We start from the raw sequence: 23,323 nt of genomic DNA on the forward strand, positions 1-23,323 counted from the left end.
CCAGGTTGATGCTTTAAATTTATTATATCTAGAATCATGGGGAGCTAATCAAGCAATATAACAAAATTACAAGTAACGGTACAATGTCCATTGAGTAAGTATAATTTATGAGTTGTTCTCAAAAGAATTAAATACAGGAATTCAAATGTCACTTTCCTATTTATAGCGACAGAGTGAAAAAGTTGAAATAATACACAGCCCACAATTACAAAGTTTTCAAAATTGAAGAATTTCTAATTCCTAAACTATAGTTAACAACAACAACAAAAAGTCAAATTTTAACCCTTTCCATGCTCATGACGGTTCCACGCCGTCATGAGCCACGGGCGGCGTGTGCTCATGATGGCGTGGAGCCGTCATGCAACTGCCATCGCCCACGCTTCGCCTACGCAGCACTAATTCCCCGCCTGTGCGGTCGAAACAGTGAGTGGGCGGGGTCATGACGGCTCCACGCAGTCATGAGCACACGCCACCCGTGACTCATGACGGCGTGGAGCCGTCATGAGTAAGGGAGCACCACACCCACTCCCTATCCCCCCGCGGCAAAAAGGTTAATGAATAAAGTTTTCAGCCAACACATGTTTCACGACATAACTTGCCGCTTCTTCAGGGCTAAAAATGTAACAGATTTACAATGATTTAATATACATTCACTGTGAATAATGATGCTTTGTCCTCTATAACATATTCTAGCTGTGGATTTATGTAGTTAATTACCACGTGAAGGCTCATGTGCTTCATTGATTACATTGTTTTTATATGACCAAGTTATTTTTGAGTGAAGGCTCATCCATAAAGCAAGAATAAAAAAAAGACAGTATATTACATCATTCAATCATCAAAAACGAGAATTTCATACCATACATACAAAGTCTAATGTTGTACTTTAGTTTAATTGTTTTGTTTGGTTCTCTTTTTCTAAACGTAATGGAGGCAAAAAAAGTCAATGGGAGATATTACACTGTCTAACCATTGACGGTTTGTGTCTCCATTACTTTTAAGGTCCAACACCTTCCCTAAATTGGTTTAGTTTGAAGTGGGAATAGTTCATGTTTCCCCTTTAGCATCCAACACCTTCCCCAAATTGGCATAGATTGTAATGGGAATAGTTAATGTCACTCCTTAAGTGTCCATCACCTTCTCCAAATTGGTTTAAATTGCAGTGGGATTTGTAAATGTCACCCCTTCAGTGTCCAACACCTTCCCCAAATTGGTAAAGATTGGATTAGGAATACTAAATGACAACCCATTAGTACCCAACACCCTCCCCAATTTTTTTTAGCTTGCAGTGAGGATGGTAAATGTCACCCCTTTTGGAGTGAGAATAGTAAATATTCCCCCTTTAGTGTCCAACGCCTTCCCCAAATTGGTTTAGATTGGAGTGGGAATAGTAACTTTTTATGTTGATGATTGGAAGATTTATATGGCTCAACAGTTACTCCAAGAGTGTCCCGGTGCTAAAGTAGGCACACATCCCATAGAGATTGCGGAAGTTAGTGCCCAGAGCTGAACAGCCAAGTTTGAGCAATTTAAGAAAAATTTAAAATCCCCTGTAGTTCGCAACTGCCGTGGAAGGAAGTTCAGGCTTTTGCGACCAAACAAGAATAGGAACTGCTGTCCCATATTTTCCTTCTAAATTTGGGGATCACCACCAAGAGAGAGTTGAAATAGCAAAGGGATCTAGATGGAAAGTAGGGGATGATCCTTTTAGAAAGATAATGGGGGCTCAAGTGGGAAAAGGCTTTGTGTATCATGATGAGACCTTTAAACCTAACCTGCTTTTTAATGGGGAGCCAGTTACGATCTTTCATATAACATTGTATTTGAGACCTTCTAGGCAGCTTTATATTCTGCACCAAGTTCCGTCTCCTTACAAGGTAGGCAGGTACACCTAAATACAATGAATTTGCGTAATCCAGCCATGAAGTAGTAAATTCCTGGACTACAGTTTTCTGCTGTGGGGTAAGGAGAAGATAAAGAAATTTCCTTAGAAGTCCAAAACAAACTACAACTACATTAGCTACCTGGGATGCAAATGTGACAGAATTGTTGAACTTCAGTCCCAGTTTGCGGGCCACCGTGGCAGGGGCCGGAGGGGGCGATGCCCCGTTAGGCCAGATGTTAATGTCACAACCAGGTGGGGCATCCCAAAAAGCTGAATATCCTTCTTGCTGATGTTACATTGAAATTATTGGAATACATGTAGTGGAACACTGCCTCAATGCAGGCCCTGAAATTTCTCAACGTGTTAGGGTTGTTTTTTATCAAATGTGAGGAGGAGTAGTTGGTATCATTGCGTAAGAGACTATTTATACGCCGAATGATTCAACAAAGGACGCCTGAGGGACCATATACATGTTAAAAAGGGTATAGCTTAAAGCTGACACATGTGGCACCACAAAGCCCAGGGACTTTGATTCAGAGGGAAATAGATCCATCCACACAGGTTGATGCCTGTCTGTGAGAAAGGAACTCAGCCAAGTCAGGGCTGAGACGTTCACACCTAAGTCGCCCAATTACTGCAATAATAGCAGATGAGAGACTGTTTCAAATGCTGTGGATATATCCAGCAGAATCAGGGCTACCTTACTCCCCTGGCCCACCGCCAGCTTGATAGTATGAGCGACCTCTAACAAGGGGGTTTCGGTGCTGAATCCTGGGTGAAATCCTGACTGGGAAGGATGTAGCAGCTTGTTCCTTTCTAGAAAATCAGAAAGTTGCTGATTTATCGTTTTTTCCAATAAGTTGGTTAAAGCTGGTCACAAAGATATTGGTCTGAAATTAATGCCCAACACTTTCTTCAAAATAGTTTATTGATTATTTAATTTAATCATTTTAGTCTGAAATGCTTTTTTTAAAATGTATTTTTATTTAGTAGGAGCAGTTTATGTCTTATAATTAGTATTGGTGGTGTTTAGAAAGATAATTAAAATAGTAGTTGTATATTTGTAATACATAAGATTATTATTGACATATTAATCATAGAATACAGAGTAATACATTTGTCAATTTGCATTTATTTTCTAATTTTACTTAATGTATATTTTTACATTTTAAATATATATATTTCTAGTTAAAACATTTATATATTGATAAATGAACCAATGTTTAATACATTTTAGTTATTATTATTAAATAAACAATGGAATTCATGTTTAATACTATTGTACGTTGTATATTTAACAGTTTTTTTCTATTTAACATTTTTACATTTTCCACAAAATTTTTGATGTTTTAAATGTTTAATAATTTTTTACACTTTTTTATTTTTTAGCATGTGTTACATATTTTCCCATTCATTTCTAAAGGGAGATTGTGGGGTTTTTTTTGTTTCATTTACCAACCATTTTTTTTTATGGGTACCTTCAAATTTGTAGTTTATTTATGTTATTTTTTGTCTATTTTTGGGGATTCAGGTCATGGTAAGGTGCTGCTGTATGTCGGAACAGGTAAGTCAGTTTTAAAGTTTTCTGAGAGTTTTGAGGGTGGGTAACTAGGACGGAGGTCTACAGTTTAGTTATAGTGTTGTTTGAGAGTTTATGCTTAATTTATTAATATTTCAGTGTTTTTCAGTAGTTTGTAGGTTAGGGTTTTCTTACACTGTTTTAGTTATGTATTGATACGTTATGTTATATTGTGTTTTGTTACTTGCTTCATGATGATTAAGTTCAATGTATATGTACTTTTGAGAATGTCTTTTTGGGGGTGGGTTTCCTGTTTTACTTTGCAAGTTTGTCTCTATGAACATGTCTTATGTTCCGCTGGATTTACCGTTTAATTTTTTTTAAGGAAATCTCTTTTGGTTTATAATAAAACAATAATTTTAACTTTGATTTCCTTGTTTCTGGTTTCCATGGGGGTTTCCTTTTTTAGCAAAACACACAAGGTGATGGACGGAATGTTTCACATTGGCAAAACATTCACCCCCAGTCACAGATCTGGGTTTAATCCATCGTTATTTTGCTCACTACGCCACCCCAGTTCAGACATGGCCATATGCAAATCAGTCTTGACCCTGTGCCTCATAGGAACAGTCCAGCCCGAACTGCCAAGCCATGTCTTCCCTGGACCGGAATCAAGCATCCTAGGACCAGTTTCTGGCTATCCACTGTCATCAGCCAGGATAGCTTGTTTCCAGTGGCGTAGTGAGCACGGGACCCATGTCTGGGCATACCCGTCCCACATAGGGCGAACAGCAAAACACACAAGGTGATGGACGGAATGTTGCACATTGGCAAAACATTCACCCACAGTCACAGATCTGGGTTTAATTCATCCTTATTTTGCTCACCATGCCACAAGAGTTCAGACATGGCCACATGCAAATCAGTCTTGACCCTGTGCCTCATGGGAACAGTCCAGCCCGAACTGCCAAGCCATGTCTTCCCTGGACCGGGATCAAGCATCCTAGGACCGGTTTCTGGCTATCAGCCATCATCAACCAGGATAGCTTGACTCCAGGGGCCCCATCTTTTAGTCCATTTGCCTGGGCATCACCTGCTCTCATACACCACTCTCTCAGCCTGCATGCACCAGTCCATGTCAGCCGCCCAATCAGTGTAATGGGGCTCAACTCCCCCTTTCCATGTTCTGGCGATATTGCGCTTTGCCACTATACAACCCAGCGAGATTCAGATTTGTTCGGTTCGGAACAGATCAGTGGCGTCCCAAATGTTCAATAAACAAAGTTATGGGGAGTTCTCTATAGATTTATGACATATTCAGGACATGGTGGACAAAACCCTACTCCAATACTGTTGAAGGACAGGACAGTCCCACCACTGGTGCAGGAAGGTACCTGTGGAACCACAGCCTTGGGCGCACAGCGGGGAATCCAAAATTCCCATTTTAACAAGTGCTGAGCTAGTATAATAGGCCCTGTGAAGTATTTTAAGCTCCGGGGGTGAGGCCAGGGACTCCCTCCAGTGTTCGCCAGGTAGGTCCCCCATGTCATCACACTATTTTGTACGTAGTTTGGTGAGAGTTTCCGGTGAATTATTAAGTATTTTACGGTAGGTCAGAGAGATGGCCTTGTCCTGGAGATAATCGTCTAGGAGTCTATCCTCCAGAGGCGAGGAGACGGGCAGATCAGAGCCTTTTGGAATAGCCATTTATAATGCTCTTCGTGCCTGAAGATATCGAAATGTTTCCCCCTCATGCAGTTGGTACTGTGCTTGTAACTCACCAAATGGAACCACCCTGCCCTTCATCCACAGGTTCCTAACCGTGGAGACACCAATCAGATCCCACTTTTCAAACTCTCGTTGCCATGAGAGTATACCCAATTGGCACGATTCTAGAAGCGCCCTTCTAACCCAGTGCAGCAGTTGCTGTATGCCAGATCGAGACTGTATTAGAAGTCAGAGTATAGTTGGGTGTGTGTTTAGGCCCTCCATACAATGCCCTTAAGTAATTGACCGCAGTCATATTGAGTCTGTCCATCCTGTATGTTGGGTCCGCAATGGGACGATGAGCCCTGTGATAGAGGACCACTAACTGTGAGGCCCAGTAGTATGTTTTAATAGCCGTCAGAGCTATACCTCAGTCGGACCAGTTTTGTGTAAGTTTTGTCAGAGTAAAGCAGGGTGCGCTGCCATTCCAAAGCAGAGTATGGACCTCGGAGTCCACTGCCTGGAAGTATTGGGGCGGGACGGAGTATGGTGTATTCTGCAGGGCGTAGAGGAAACGGGGAAGCGCCATCATTTTAAAAAAGGGCAGCTCTACCCAAGAGAGTAAGGGCAGTGTTTTCCAGTGCTGCACGTCAGCCCGGAGACAATGCAAAGGAGGCAGGAGGTTTCTCTGATGGAAAATACCTCTGTCCCTCGTGACATGCCAAGATATCGGAAACCGTCTGTGACAATATTGGCGTTGCAGCCCTTGGGAAGACGCGGGGCTCCCCATTTAAGACATAAATCAATGATTTATCCCAGTTGATGGTGTAACCAGAGTACTTTTAAAAGAGGGCAACAACTTGCATTATCTCGTGAATCGAGGATCAGAGTCTGGCCAGATAAAGGAGAATGTCGAGGGCATAGAAGGAGACTGTTCGACCACTCTGAAGACCAATTCAGGCTTCGAATAAGAGGGTCACCTCTAATCTATAGAGCCAGGGGCTCCAGAACCAGGGCAAACAGTAACGGTGACAGAGGGCAGCCCTGCCTCATACCCTTCCGCAACTCACAGATCGCTGATCTGTCACCATTCAACCTGATGCGGGCCGAGGGTCTTGAATGGAGTAGGTGCACCCAGGACAGAAACCGGCGACCAAAGCCATGCCTCTCAAGTGAGGCAAACAGAATTGGCCACTCTATCATATCAAATGCCATTTTGGCGTCTAAGGACACAATCACGGCATCCTCTTGTATGATGGGGGCTCTGCCCAGGACCTCGAAAAGGCAACGAAGATTGAGCACAGTATTTATGGCCGGCATAAAGCTGGATTGGTCCGGGTGAATTAGTTTGTGGAGGTAGGGCGAGAGGCGGAGGGCCAGAATTTTGGCTGGGATCTTGACCTCTGGGTCAAGGAGGGAGATTGGTCTGTATGAACAGAATTGTTGCGGAGGTTTCCCCTTTTTATGTATGACCACAATATTAGCTAGTCTCTGCTTTTCAGGCAGGATTCCTTGGTCCACACTCTCGTCTACATTTGCATGAGAAACGGGGTGAGAACTGAAGAGAAACCTTTGTAAAGCTCAATTGGGAGGCCACTGGGACCCATGGCTTTCACTGACTGTAATGCGCAAATCGCCTTAGAGACCTCCTCAGGGGTCAATGCAGCGTCAAATTCAGAGACATTCTGGGGATCTAACATTAGTAAGGGTAAGGTGGAAAGTAACTTGGCTGCCGCCTCCTGGGTGGATGTGGATGAGGGGACATAAATCCGCTCAAAATGGCTAGCGAAGTGCTCAGCGATCCCCGCTCTGTCGTGGTGCCTCACACCGTCTCGAGCCACAATTTCGTCTACCCACCTATTGGCCAACTCCTGTTTGTCTAGCCATGCCAACAGCTTACTGGCCTTGTCTCCAATATCATACACATGATGTTGAGTGGCCCGGTACCGAGCTCGGGCCGCTTCCTTGGCTATATTGCTGTATTCTTCTTGTTTTACAGCCAGTTTGTGTGAGGAGTCCGGAGAAGCAAAAGTGACCAGTTCGCATTTGAGACAGGCCACCTCATTTTCTATGTCTTCGAAACGGTTTACGTTCAACGGTTTACGTTTCTCTTTCTTGTGGCCCGCTACTGCTGCCACCCCGCAACCCCAGATCACTGTCTTGTATGCCTCCCAAAGCGTCACGTCTGACTCAACGGAAGCCTAATTTTCTACAAAATAGTCCTTAGTGGCCTTTATCAGTGTGTCCCGTATCTCTGGCGCGTTGAGGTACCAAGTGTTGAGAGCCATCTTGCGACGAGTGCAAGAAGGCACACCACCTTAGTGAGCCATGATGGGAGAAGGTCGGAGATACCCCTGGGCCGAAAGGAGTTTTCACCGAACATGGGGAGTTGGGTGGCTTGGCAGAAGACATAGTCTATATGGGACATACTCCCATGGACTCCCGAATGGAAGGTGTATTGTTTGGCGGAGGAGTGGTGTGTTCGCCACACATCAGTCAGTCCCATGGCTGCTAGAAAATCAGACAAGAGTTTCCCTTGCTGTTCCCCTTGTCGGGGTAGCAAGCGATCCAGCTCGCCAGCCAAGGCCGCATTACAGTCTCCCCCCATCAAAATGTTCCCCTCGGGTAGGTTCAACATGTGTGGGCCCAGGTCGGTCAAGGTGGAGGAATGTAACTTGGGAGGTATGTACAGTGAGGTCACATTGAGGGGCCGACCCTCCCACCACCCGGATACCATTACAAAACGAACAGAAGGGTAGCGCATAATTATATGGGTTTGAAAGGGAAGGGAGGTGCATGCCAAAATGCCAAACCCTCTGGAACCCTAGTGTAACCTACGTGAGCAATCAGTTTATAACCTCATCTGTTGAGTGCACAATAGGAGGTACCTTGGGTATGCTTTTTCTGGAGTAAAACAAGATCAGGGGTGTGGCGTTTCAGGTACTGTAGTACTATCCCCCTCTTGATTCAGTCACCCAGCCCGTTCACATTCCACAAGAGTAATTTGAGTCGACCCAGTGAGAAAAAAGCATTGTGGTCACCACTCATCCGTACCTGAGATCAAGGACCCCACCTCCCACAGTGGCAATAGAACAACAGTGCATAATGAGACACACCACGACGTCACGACAGAAGAGCAAGCGGATCCGTGTTGTCCATGCAGAATTTGGCAAAGTCACCCTGAATGACCCATGGGACTTAAAAGGTAACATCGGTAACGGAAATGCACCAAAAACCAAGTAGAAGCATGCAAGATATGGCACCCGGTACAACAGAAACCCCATCAGATTTGCACTTGACATCGGAAAACAGACTGCTCAAAAAACACAATATAAAACTAAAAGATACCCTTGGAAACACCCTGAAACGCCCCCACCCCGCCTCCCTGCAATATGGACTCAGAACTGCTCACCACCCCAATTTGCAGAGCGCTTGTGTACCCAAAACAAAGACCTGTGTAGAGGTCAAACTACCCAAGAGTACAACTGTCCTCCCCTTAGGAACAATTACATTTGCCCAGGATAGATCACAAAGGGTCTCATTGCCCCTAGCTCAAATTGTGCAGCTCCAACAGCCCGAACGATCCGGCCCCCAACCACAGTCCACAAGAGCAGGCTCAAGTAATCACTTATTTTGACCCTGATGCGCCAAGTGGAAGACACAAATACAGCTATCAGACAATGTTTGGAAGTAAATAGCCACCCCCATCCCACTGGGCCAGAAGCCGTACGAGGGCCGCCCTATTGCCGGTGACTCAGCTAGGCACAAAAGTTGGGTCAGGCCCCCCACTACAGGGTAGCGTCCAGCGATACCACTATCAAGCCGTCTCAGTCAACATTTTCCAAGCGCTGATCGGATCGGTGTGGGTGATCAGGAGAAGAGCGGCCCGCTCCCCGGAGGAACGCCACCTCTCCAACCAGTCCCTGGTGTCCTCCGGGTTCTGGAAGAACAATGGCTTACCATCCGATTGCACGCACAATTTTGCTGGGAAAACCATTGTGTACTTCAATTTTTGACCCCTGAGCACTCGCTTTACCTCTAGGAAGGAGCGGCGTTTCTGCTGCACATTATAGGTAAAGTCTGGAAAAAAGGTGATGTTTGAACTTGCGGGTTGAAGGATTATGTCCAGTCTCGAAAAGTGAAGCTCCTCGATAGGATGGAACGCGGTGGAGCACCCGACCTCGGGGGGCCCCAGGTACCCTGATTGCGCGCTCAACGGAGAAATATTTGGAGAGGGAGCGGGGTTGTAGATGATTTTGAATTAGGTCCTCCATGAACAGGTCCGCTGCCTGCTTCTCCACTCCTTCGGGAACTCCCATGATGCGCACATTATTTCTTCACGCAAGCCCTTCATAATCTTCCAGCTGTGCCTCAAGGTCTGACGTCTGGGCCAGCAGCTGCTTGACCGTCATCACCAGCTGCGTCATAGCGTGCTTAGGAGTTGCAACAGAGTCTTTGTTCGCCCTGACCCTCTCACCCATGTTTCCTAGATCAGTACGTACGAGGTTGATGTCTATAGAGACAGTGTCAATCTTTTAAGTTCCAGTGCCGTACGGACTCCCTCGATAGCCACCATGATGTCAAGCAGTGTTGGAGCCCCTTCGTCAGGCTACTGCCTCGCCTCTGCACCATCCTGCCTCCCTTCTGCAGCCTCCGATTTGGAATGGGCGAATTTCGCCAGTTTTAACAAGGAGGATTGTTTGGAGCCTTTTGTGGTGGCCATCACGTCTCGCGCACTGCCCAGTCCGGGCAAACTTTGGGGCCCGAGAGCAGCGAGTCCCGGGCAAGCGAGACTGCAAACCGTAGTAGCCGGAGTAACTGCGTTGGTACCCCTCCACGAAGACCAATGTGGGGTGGGAAGAATCAGGGCCCCCGGGGGTGGGAGTCAAACACTGATGATGTGGTGTCCAAACCAGTTCCCAATATCGGTCGCTGTCCGCATCATTTGTCCCAAAGTGCCGTCGGTAGCTCCCGGTCAGCTACGCAGCTGTCTCAGGGTCCCCAAAGCCCAGGAGGGCTCACTGGGCCCAAATCCAGAGCAGAGTGTCTTGGCACGAAGAAGGTTTCAGGATAGCTGGTGTTGTGCCTGCTTCTGCCACTACAGAGGCCACAGAGCTGCCCTGACTGGGCGCTAAGTGCAAGGAGGGGAAAGTGTCCGCAAGTGCATACACCCCTATCCCGGGACTCACCTCAGCCCAGGAGTGCAGTGGGCGCGATAGCCGGTGTTCTCCTCCAGGTGTGCGATAAGGGAACGGTTGCGGGAGAAGCTCTCCGGTCAGCCGCATGCTGCGGGCACACAATGCGCGTCGGCTTGAGTGCTGCAGGCTGGGGACTCTTGCTGGTGTCTCTCAGAGGCCCGCGCGGACCTCCATGGTTGGCTGGTATGGTGCAGCAAGCAGCAGCTGGCAGGGCCTCCTCTCACCAGATGCCATCCAGGGCCGACGGGTCTGCGTTGGATGTGCCGGTCCTGCGGAGGAGGAAGCTGTGTGACGTCACAACCGGATTGCCGGTCCCCACCCGGCCGGCAGCATCGGAGACAATTACGCTGGTTGTCGGGGTTGGATTCACGCAGGTGACGGACCGGACAGATCTCAGACCCCGGGAGCTTCAGGTTCTCGGACAATAGGGGGCAAACGGATATTTTAGACGGATGTGGGGGAAGTTCAGTCGGCGGCCGGCCGGAGCGCTATCCCAGTGCAGCCATCTTGGGTGTTGGCTAGCCACACCCCCCCTTTACTATACTGTTGGTCTCATTCACCCTCTGGATTTCTATATATTCTTTTCCTAGACCTATTTCCTAATTGGCTTCTCCAGTATTTTTTAATGACTTGGGGTATGAGTGGGTAGAGTTGATAGTGTGAAGAGTGGGTGTGTGTGATTTCTATGTCAGGGGGGTGCTGCTGATGGACTATGTGTGTCTGTTTCATATATATATATATATATATATATATATATATATATATATATATATATATATATATATATACATATATATATATATATACATATATATATATATATATATATATATATATATATATTACCTACTGGCGGTCGCCAGTAGGTATATATAGTTAGGATTTTTTCTCTATGGGATTTTTGAAAATTCTATGTCTAATAACTTTGGCGTTTGTGGACGGAATTGGCTGAAATTTTCAGGAAAATGGCACATTTTGTTTCTGAGCAGCCCCTGAAAATTTTGGGGGGGTTCGTCAAGGGGGGGCCGAGAAAAAAGGGGGGTCCCAAAACGCGTTTTTCCCATGTTAATTTCCATAGGGCGGTTGGCCTCACTTTTAGCCCGAACGGCTGAATGGATTTGCACGAAACTTGGCAAAATTGTAGGGACTGGTAGCCCGATGTGCCTTTTGTAGGTCTCAATATATGTGCTCCAGTGGATTTTGAGAAATTAACGTTTAAAAAAAGATATATATCTGTAAGCGCGCTCTGGGCAGCGCTCCAGGACGCGTACTTTTCGCGCAACGGAGCTTTGTGAAGCGAAGCTGATTGGTTCTCTGGCGTCTGTCAACATTCCAAAAAGTCCGTAGCGGCCGCCATCTTGTCTCTCGGTAGGATCGAGAGACAAGAGGAGGCCAAAACAAAGGGGCAAATAACCATAAGGGGGCATAGTAGATCCTCCCTGACCCCCTAGGTTTAATGTGGAGGCTTTAAAACGGCCCCGCGGGGCAAAAAAAAAAAAAATTTTTTTTTTGTTTTTTTGCGTGGGTAGCGCCCGGTCCGGGAACCGGGAAGCTTTCTGGGCAGCGTACTGCAATGAAAAATGAATGATAGACTTTTCAAATACTGTTGTTAATTGATTGTTGGTTTTGTTGATTATTTTTTATTTTTTTTTATTTTTTAAGGATTGTTTATTGTGTTTAATAATTTATTAAACTTTCTAACGCGGCACGTCATATGACGCATTACGCGACAACGCAGGTCCAGAATATAGTCAAAATGTCTCCACCAACCAGCGGACGGCACACAACCCCTTTCAGCAGGCTAAATAGTTCTGTTAAATGACAACAGAAGGGACAGGCAACAAGAACCATCAGTCAAAGAGGGGAGGGCAAGTTCTTCTCTACCGGGTCACGTTGGAGCGCTACCGGAACTGATCGAATTGGTAGTCTACAGTGTTTCTGGATGTTTCAGACTGAAGCTGGCGTTAGCATGAGAGCACCACCATTTCGTAGCTCCGTCGTGGCCATTCCACGAGCAATCATGCTAGGCGCTCCCCACCAGAAGCCTGCGGGAGTCGGGGGCCCCCAAGACTTTTGTAGAATCTTCAAGGATGAGGGGACGCTTTCGAGAATGGAGCCCAAGCTCTAGCAGACAAGCGTCCGAGTTCCAAGGTGTCGCAGGCCCATTTTAGTGGACCACGCCCAAATCTGAAGAGATGGCCGCCATTTTGAGAGTCCTGTGGCAGCCGCCTATCGCTGCACCGCAAGAGCGGGAGCAACTCAAGTACATGGTGAGCGAGACGCTGTAGTCGAAAGAGCGGGCGGTAAACAGCTGAATAGCGGAAGAGGCACAGTGTAGCAAAAGCGGGCTGAATGGCAAATGAAACGGAAAAGGGGTGCCCCACTACAGCGTGTCTTTAGGTGAAACGGATTGTGGGACAAGGTGAAGAATGGAAGAGTCACCAAAAGGAAAAAAGTTCCGCTTGACCCCGGGAGCCGGCCACCTATGTCGGGGGCGATCTCAGGCCACACCAGGGCAACACGACTTGGGGAGGGGGCCGGAGCCAAGCGCCCCCTCCGAGTCCGCGACATGACACCGTCCCTCGGGGGCCTCCGTCAAGCGGTTCAGGGTGGCACCGCATCACAACAGCCCCCACTTACTTTAAGAATAGTGAAGATGAAGCAATTGCAAATAGGCTTCAGACAATGTTACAAGCACTCCTCAAAACTTTGAACTTTCAGAGTGCATGAGTTGGGACAGCGAGGGGTGATTTGGTTTCTCGGACTGTTTTTCTGGTCTCTCACCACTGGCATACTTTAACGTTTTCTTGTTTATAGGACATTAATAGGTTTTATCATTACGTTATGTTATCGTTTCTTTGTTTGTTGTTTAATAAAAGTTCATGTTCATCAGTGGCCTACTGATTTTCGTTTTCCTATTTTTTTCTTTCCAGGTTGTTTCATGGTAAAGTTTCTGTTAACAGGATACAGTGATCACTTCGTTATTATTGCATATGTCCTTTTCACTAGGGGTGCTCTCTGGTCGGGCCAGATGACGTATCTCTAGTAAATGGTCCGGGTGAAAAAGGTGCATCAATCAGTGGGGAGTAGATAGGCATGACAGATTACAACGGGGGAGAAAGGTCCGCATTACGTACCCTTTCACTACTTGCAAAGATTTTCCTACGTTTATTTGCAAACAGGGAATACCTCCAAAAAGAACTAATTCCCAAACAGTCAATGTTCGGACAATCAATCAATCAATGAGGAATGAAATAGGTACGACGTGTTAAAGGCTTGCGTTACCTACCCTTCACTATCTGCAAAGGGAGAGAGAATATTCCTATTCTTCCTCGTTTGCAGGTAGAGAAGATCCTTAAGAGAATTAACTTCGAACAATTCAATGCTCGATTGAAACAATCAACAAGGGGTACTGTGAACACAAATGAACGCCGCTTATGTACATACGCATTGCTATTTTCAACAGGTTGTTCCTAATGTTTCTATTTTAGCGAGGTCAAAAAGAGATCCCATTAGTGGCCTACTGATTTTGCTCGATTCCTTTTGTTTTTTTACACGATTTTTCGCTATCTGCAAAGACTAAACAGAGTATTGCGACTCTGTGCTTGTTTGTAAATAGAGAATGAACCAAAGAGAACAATCAATCAAATGGAGAGAGAAGCAGGCACGACGTATTACAAAGGGGGCAAAGGGCTGCGTTAACTACCCTTCACTATCTGCAAAGAGAGAGTACTCCTAATAGAAATGAGGGGTGGGGGGCAGTATTCAAAGCAGATCAGTGTGCATAAACACGAAAATGTTTTTACTTACCACGTACTTGACATTCGACAGCTTATGATATTTGCTATTAAAAAACCATTGAAATTCACTGAAAAAACCATAGGTTATAGACCATATATAGTTAGGAATTAGCATTTACAAAACCTTGAAAATTCACTGAAAAAACCATAGGTTATAGACCATATATAGTTAGGAATTAGCATTTAAAAAACCTTATTTTACTCACACAAAACCATTGAAATTCCATATATAGTTAGTTGCACTAACTATATATCGCGCACCCGCAATCCACTGCTGATCATGTCACATATTACATCATTCATGACATGGTCAGTGACATCACTGATGACATCACTGATGACATCTCAAATGACATCAATGACCACATCACTGATGATATCATTCATGTGACAATACAATGCATCTCCTCACGTTTTAATATAACCTCTGTTTCACCCAGTGTTAAATACAGAGTATAATTTTTGAAACCATTGACACACCAATACTAGTTACTACATACGTACTCACTGATTCCTACGTCTACACACACATTCACTCATTCACCCATACAATCATTCATACATACAATCACTCATCTTTACAACACTATCATATGCACTCATACACCTATACAGACACTTACACTCTGCCACTCATCCATGGAGTTACTCACACACCTAGTCAGTCCTGTAAAGAATCAATCACACTTCCATTTTCTTGTCTATACAGTTAAACATAGAGCACCTTACATTTTCAAACATACACTAACACATACTTACTTTCTTATACAATCATTGATACAAGTACACATTGATCGGCACAGAGTCACACACCTCCCAGCCAGCCACACACACACTCAGTCTCCTATACAAATACTTGGACAATCAATCAATAACCCATATAGTTAATCATATAGCTACTGATCAACACATGCAGCAGTTTACAGAACAACAGACATAATGATGCACAAATTAAGACAGTTTAGTCACTAACCCATGCACTCAGTGAGACACATTTAATCACTCACTCATACATTCAGTCATGCACCTACTAAATCCTTCGTCCAGACACTTATACATCTACTCATTCTTCAATATGTAAAACATATTTAAACTTTACAGAAACACACAGTCACTGGATGATGTCATCAGTGATCTCATCAGTGATGTCATTTGAGATGTCATCAGTGATGTCATCAGTGATGTCATTTGAGATGTCATCAGTGATGTCATCAGTGATGTCACTGACCATGTCATGAATGATGTAATATGTGACATGATCAGCAGTGGATTGCGGGTGCGCGATATATAGTTAGTGCAACTAACTATATATGGAATTTCAATGGTTTTGTGTGAGTAAAATAAGGTTTTTTAAATGCTAATTCCTAACTATATATGGTCTATAACCTATGGTTTTTTCAGTGAATTTTCAAGGTTTTGTAAATGCTAATTCCTAACTATATATGGTCTATAACCTATGGTTTTTTCAGTGAATATATATATATATATATATATATATATATATATATATATATATATATATATATATATATATATATATATATATATATGTATATATATATATATATAATTACCTTCCCAAGGCTCATAAAGACATACTTAACCCTCCGGGTAGGCCCATTGTAGCTTCTAATGGGAGCCTCACAGAAAATCTTTCCATTTATGTGGACTCTTTTCTTTCACCTTTGGTTATGTCTTTGAAATCTTATTCAAAAGACACGAAACACTTTTTGAACTGTATTGATGAGGTTATTTGGAAGGATACATACTGTATGATGGTGTTAGACATCACCAGTCTATACACCTGTATAGCACATGGTGATGGTCTTAAAGCCATGGCCAGTTTTTTGGATAGACGTCCAATGCAATTCTATGAGCACAACAAAATGTTAATGGAATTTATGATGTTCAGTCTGAATAACAATATATTCTTATTCGGCAAGCAGCTGTATAAGCAGATGTCCGGTGTGGCAATGGGTGCTTGCTCCGCCCCCAGCTTTGCGAATCTTTTCGTGGGTTGGTGGGAGGAGCGGGCAGCCTGGAGTGATACATACAAAGAATGGGACAGTCGGATTATAGGGTGGTATCGTTATATCGACGACCTTTTTATTATTCTAGAAAGCCCTGTAGAATCAGCTAGCACTTTTGTGCAAGCTCTGAATTGTAATGACGTTAACCTTAAATTTTCTGGCCATATCAGTAAGACTTCGGTAAACTAGACCTCACAGTGTACATTGATAAGGATGGCAAAATTCAGACTAAGCTGTTTAGAAAAGAAACGGCCGGAAATTCCACCCTTTTTGCTACTAGCAGTCACCCTCGGCCTTTGATAGATAGTATCCCCTATGGAGAGCTATTAAGGCTAAGGAGAAATAACTCTAATGATGGTGAATTTCAGAAAGCGGCGGATGCCAGCATGCAGAGATTTAGGATGAGAGGTTATAGTGATGGTGTTCTAACACGTGCCTATGAGAGAGCTAAAAAGATGAGAAGACATGAGCTGCTTCAATCAACTAAGACAGCGAAACCTATTAATGGTAGTTTTCGATTGATTACCACTTTCTCTCACAATGCTGTGCAAGTGAAGAAAATACTAAGAAAGAACTGGAATATTCTACTATCTGATAATATTATCAAGGCAGATCTACCCTCTAATCCCCTAGTCACCTTTAGAAAGGCGAGATCTCTCAAGGACCATTTGGTCTCTAGCCATTTCTCTGCTCCAGAAAGAACTCCTGGATTACCTGCACTTAACGGCTTTTACCCCTGTGGGCGGTGCAAGGCTTGTAAATATAGTAAGCGGACGCTTACTTACAAGATACCTGGCATAGTGACTCCAAGACGGATCATGACATTTTTGACATACTCCACGCCCTACGCTGTTTACTGTCTCACATGCCCGTGCGGCCTGAACTACATTGGCAGTACCACCAACGCAGTTAAGCTCAGAATTTTGGAGCACATGCGTGCCATTGCCAAAAAAGATGAAACCTATCCTGTAGCCAGGCACTTTGACAAAATGCATAACAACAACAGGGATCTGTTATCTTATGTTTGTCTTGATAGTGTACCGGCTAATATCAGAGGGGGTGATCGCCTTCTAAAACTCAGACGGCTTGAATCCAGGTACATAATTGACATGCAGAGTAAAAATCCTAATGGCCTAAATATGCATGAAGAATTATCAGTACACTTGGGTTGATGAATGCTACATCATTTGGTGGTAATTACCATTGTATATTTACTGACTGTATATTGTATCTTTTCTTTAAGACTCATTTTCTCTGTCCTGATCATCCGTGAGGATATTCTGTACCAGTATGAACATTAAGTTAATGTTTTAATATGTATTTTGTATGGTTGGATGTCATTCTTATATATATTAAGCTGATACCTCCAACATGCCCATCCAGGGCTAGACATTGTTTGAGTGCGGTTGGTAATCTGAGAAGTATGAGCATCATAATTTTCCAATATATGGAATCTATACGGTAGTTCTATGCTATTTGCACAAAGTATAAATATTGTACAGCTTTAAGCATGATTTCGTTGAGAGTACGTACTTGTGCGTTCAATTGGCTCTTCTGTTGATTGCATGTTTACTCGTTGCCACACTCCATTTTTTGTATTTACATGCCCATTCAGGGCATTATCAGCCTTTTGTGTTAAGGTTTCGACTGTGATTGCTCATACTGAGCTTAATAATTACCATTTTCAATTATTGTGTTATTGAATGTGTACGTATTGTTTTAGACCTGTTTTGATTATTGAATCCTGTTCAGGTTTCCTAATATATTTGTATATATGAACTTCGCATAGTAATTTACACCGTCTTAAGATGGCGACCATGCGTATTTCACAGTCCTACCTTACTTTTGGTTATATTGAATGACGTCTTTTTAAGTAGACGCGCGCCTCGGCTCTCTGCACAATTTGAAAAAGCCCTAAGGCGAAACGCGTCGTTGCTGTGTGTTCCCGGAATAAATTGCTCTGAGGAACGACCCCCTGTGAGTGCTACTTTCTTTATGGACTAAGGATCCTGGATGTCTTGTAGCTATATATATATATATATATATATATATATACATATATATATACATATATATATATATATATATATATATATATATATATATATATATTACGCTCCATGGTGTTGCACCACCCCGAAGAAACGGGGGCCACGAGACTCGCTATCCAAGGAGTCTCGTATGTGGAGCTGCGCGATGGATGAGGACAGGAGTGATGTTTGGGGCTCATGGTAGAGCCTTGGAACGAGCAGTAATTTGAAAGTGCATCCATCCAGGATATATGGACTACATCTCCCACAAGCACAATATGTGTTTTTATATAGGGAGATGGTAGACATCATGCACTTTACTGCTGGCCCCTGATGAGGAAAATAAATTTCCGAAACGCGTCGGGCCTACTTCAAACACGCAACTGCCCATACCAACTAACGCTTTGGGGAAGGCGCACGCAGGCTCGGGTGCTACCCGCTACTTGGACAACCCCATGGAGCGTAATATATATATATATATATATATATATATATATTGTATCCAAGGGTGCCCTGTGCTTAGAGGACGCCACTCTATAAAGATTAGTTTCACCAAACATTTATTTGTGCAGACAGCATTCCAGCCAAAGTCATTTCATAAAGAATTCCCGACGCGTTTCGAGACAGCATGTCTCTTCATCATGGGGAGAAGCAGTCAATGCACGGCTGCGCATTACAATGCATTTAAAATTCCTGTTTAGCATGCCCCTCGCAGGTGAGTATACTTATCAGCATGCTGGGATTTGTAGTGCTGTTAATTTCGCCTCCAGTGGCTGCCGTGCATTGGTCTAATTTATCGCTTTTTCCAATCTGATATATATACATATATATTACCTACTGGCGGTCACCAGCAGGTAGTTATAGTTAGGAGCTGTTATCCATAGGAAATTTGCAACATTCTATTCCCAAACACTTTGGCGCCGATCGACGAATCTTCGCGAAATTTTTAAAACGTATGGCCCGCTCCAGTCTGCTCCTACCTTGAAAGTTTTGGGGTGATTCGTCAAGGGGGGCTGAGAAAAAAGGGAGGTCCCAAAACGTGTTTTCCCCATGCAATTTTCCATAGGAAACTTTAGACACAGCTACAACCTTGGTTCAGAAAGAGCCCTTTTTGTTAAATGGTGTAAATCCGTTCAGTAGTTGCTGAGAAAATCAAAATTTAAAAAAGTATATATCTAGAGGCCACAGGTCGTGTTTGCACACATGTAACCTCAGGCCCGCCCCCTTCCTTCACCACTGTGTAAACACGCCCTGTGGCGCGTTTTAAGTTGGGTAAATAATTCCCCTGCAATTCTGAGGGTCTCTGGGGGCTTACTAGCTCACAAGGTGCTTCCAGTAAGCGCCACTGTGCTGCGTTGCAGAGAGGTGGTCCAGGCCATGCCCCGTTTTACACAGCTCTGCAACGCAGCTCTTTGGTACTTACTGGAGGTACCTAGTGGGCTAGTTGGACCCTAGGGACCCTCAGGATTCAAGTGGACTTAATCTCCCAACTTAAAACGGGCACAGAGCGTGTTTACACAGTGGTGAAGGGAGGGGACGGGGCCTGAGGTGACGTGTGCAAACACGCCTTGCGGCGCGTTTTAAGTTGGAGAAATAATTCTCCTTCAATCCTGAGGGCCCCTAGGGGCAACTAGTCCACCAGGGGCTCCCAGTAAGCACCACTGCGCTGCGTTGCAGAGAGGTGGTCCAGGACGTGCCCCTTTTTACACTTCTCTGCAACTGTTATGTACTAGGGTCTTACAGAGGAGGCTATGGTAATCACAGGGGTACCCGAACGCATAGTGTTCCCTAGTGTATGTAGGTGTTTTCACTGTGTCTTTTAACATAGCACTGGCTCTAGGACTGGTTAGTCAGAGTCAGTTACCACCAGTACCCATCTGAAAAAGTTGAGGGTACAGGATGATTTTGCAACAAGGCCTCTTTTTGCTCCTCTGTTTGTTCTTTCTGCACGTCTTGCTTCTTCCTGCACTTTTCTTCACCTTTAACGACTTCTGTTGCTTCCTTCTGCATTTCTTTTTCTTCTTTCTGTGCATTTTCCTTCTTTTTTCACATGTCCTACCTCTCTAGGCATAGTTAGAAACTAGCATTTAAAGACCCTTTCGAGTTCACGTAAAAAAACATAGGTTTCAGGCACGTTATAGTTAGAAATTAGCATATAAAAAACCTGCCGCTCTATCAAAAGGATGATGTCATCAGTGATGTATTTTGAGATGTCATCAGTGAAGTCATGAGTGATGTCACTGACCATGTCATGAGTGATGTAATATGTGACATCATCAGCAGTGCATTGCGGGCGTGCGAGTTATAGTTAGCGGAACTAACTATAACGGCGGAATGTCTATGGTTTTGTATTAGTGAAATGTCCGCCCCTGAAACCTATGGTTTTTTCAGTGAATTTCTAAGGTTTTTTAAATGCTAATTCCTAACTATAACATGCCTGAAACCCATGGTTTTTTCATTGAATATATATGTATAATTTACACATTAACATATATATATATATATATATATATATATATATATATATATATATATATATATATATATATATATATGTATGTATGTATATATATATATATATATATATATATATATATATGTATATATATATATCTGAGGAATACATGTTTGTCATTTATTTAAAAAAAATGCTTATGTTAGAATGTATTTAGTTATATATTTTATTGGGTGAATTATAAAATTATAAAATAATGATTTTGGTGATGCAATTTTTTTTTATTCAACGTGTATCTATTTTTCAATGTTTAATATATTAATTTATTTAACATAAAACGTAACTTTTGATGTTTATTAATGATAATTATTTTGCCGGTAATATTATAGTCAATATTGTATGAGGCGATTATGATATATGCAAAAATCGATATTTCAACCATGATATTTGTGGTATGGATATTTGTGGATTAGTTAAGTATAAAAAGACAATATTTCTGTCAATGATATTTAATTTTTGATATTTTTGTGTTTCGATATTGTGTGCATCAATATTATGTCAGTGATCCACATAGCTGTCCTAACAATAAGACTCCTTTGTGCAAATAAATCACCACCCCATGGCTGAAGATTTTAAAACAGTATTACAACTGTTTATCCGGTCAGGACTTGATTACAGTAATGAATTACTGATGGACATCTTGAAGCTCCACCTAGCTTAGCTAAAAACAGCCTTTCATGCAGCAACTCAATTAGTTTCCTGAACCTGGAGATCCTCGCACTAATCTTAATTACTCTAAAATGGTGCCTGATTAAAGCTGAGAAGTTTTTCAAAGTTGCTTGCAGACTCCCGAAATCGATAAAAGAACTTTAAAATACCTAGAAAGCAAAACGTCCAGTGCAGGATGTTCTTGAGATGTTTGAAGTGTTGAGGTCTGCGTGCTGGAAACCCCACTTTTCAAACATTTTCAGCTAAACCTTTGTGGGAAATTGTGCTGTAATATTTCATCCTTCACACAATAAGGACAAATACATACTACTTGGCATAAAAAACTCATAGATTGATCCAAAGCCACTTTCTTCAATGAACCATTTCCAAAACTATTCTAATCTGTGTACACCCTTCAAAATTAGCTCATGTTCATTTTCCATTGCAAACTTTTCCTTTGAAAATATAAAAGTGGTTAAATGCTCTATCCAATACTCCTACAAAAAACTTTGGATAGGACCCTGCTCTCTTATTCATCTTGTACTCCATCCGCTAAGTTTCTCTATTGTACCTTTAGTCTTCTTATAGAAAACCCTGTGATACACAAGTAAGCCTGGCTTGCACTACATAAAAATAAAATAAATGAAAACAATTATAAAATGTTCCTTGAATATTTAGACAATCTTGATCCCAAGTATTGGATCCCAGGATCTTGAACTTTTGAAGTTATGAAATTAACCTCCTCCACTATGATAACAATGCCATTAGGGCCATTACCTTTAATATGTGCGCAAAGGTAATTAACAGAAAGTCATTAAGGGCCATATGTATCAAGCAAAAGTGCGATCGCAAACGCCAAAATTCGCAGAATTTCTGCGTTTGCGATCGGCATTTTGCTAAATGGTATGTATGAAGGCAAATCTGCGTGCAAAATAAGGAATTGCAAAATGTGCGATTCCTAATTTTGCGATTGGATATAAGGAATTGCTAATTTTGCGATTCCTTTAATGCAATGTAAGAAGCACCAAAAAGTGCAATTCGGCCTTAAGTAATCGCAAATTACAACCAACTTCAAGTGGGTGGTAATTTGCGATTTCTTTGAAAAATGCACTTTTTTGCATTTTTCAAAGTGCAATGTGAAGCACATACATGCCCTTAGGGCATGTATGTGCGCCACATGTGCACCCATGCTTATTTCAGGGGTGCAACAGGGTGTCGTTTGACACCCTTGCACCCTTGAAATTGCATTCTCAAATTGCAATTCTCTATTTGCTAATCGCAAATTGAGAATGTCTTCCCATTCATTCCTATGGGCCTCTAGGCCTAGAGAAATGAAGAGGCCCATAGGAATGAATGGGGAGGTAACCCTTAATTGTAAATCGCAATTTGAGATTCGCAATTAAGGAATATGTCGAATTCGCAAAATTTATTGCAAATCCTACATACATAGCATTTTGCGATTCTCAACGAGCGATTCGCAAAAAATCGGTATTTGAGAATCGCAAAAGAGGATTTTGATACATATGGCCCTAAATCTGTTTACTATTACAGATTTCTCTGTCACATGTGCCAAGAACTCCATAGTAGTAAATTCCGCTTAAAGGGTGTGAAGTAGGCATTTCAAGTTGTGGCTTGCCATGGAAGTTTGGGTTAGCCCACAACATGTATATTTGTGGGCATTACCAAACACTTATACGACCCCTTTTCCAGGCTGGAAATGGCTGTAGATTTAATTCCCCTTCCAGGACTCTACAGAGAATGATCAGGGAATGATCTTCTCCAAAGAATTTGTTTATTTCCCAGGGTGAAAAAAATGCATTTACACAGGATTGCCGCTATGTAGAACTTTGGGAAAAGCTGCATGTTATGGATTTATATGTTGGCGGTAAGGTTACAAAGGTGATGGAGTATTCTTACCGGCAATATAATGGTCTGCCCACCAGATTTAGAAGCGGGTGGACCTTTGGAGTGTCCACTGCGGAGACTGCTCC

The 23,323-nt window shown here is 43.1% G+C and overlaps 1 protein-coding gene across 3 annotated transcripts in view; it reads left to right on the forward strand.

Moving 5' to 3' along the window:
* The window catches only part of MYLK4 (myosin light chain kinase family member 4), a 405,617-nt gene that overhangs the window by 216,988 nt on the left and 165,306 nt on the right, over window positions 1-23,323 (forward strand). The gene's annotated exons all lie outside the window — the stretch shown is intronic.

This window comes from Lissotriton helveticus, chromosome 4_1 (genome assembly GCF_964261635.1).
Source record: "Lissotriton helveticus chromosome 4_1, aLisHel1.1, whole genome shotgun sequence".
In the NCBI taxonomy this organism is placed as follows: Eukaryota; Metazoa; Chordata; class Amphibia; order Caudata; family Salamandridae; genus Lissotriton; species Lissotriton helveticus.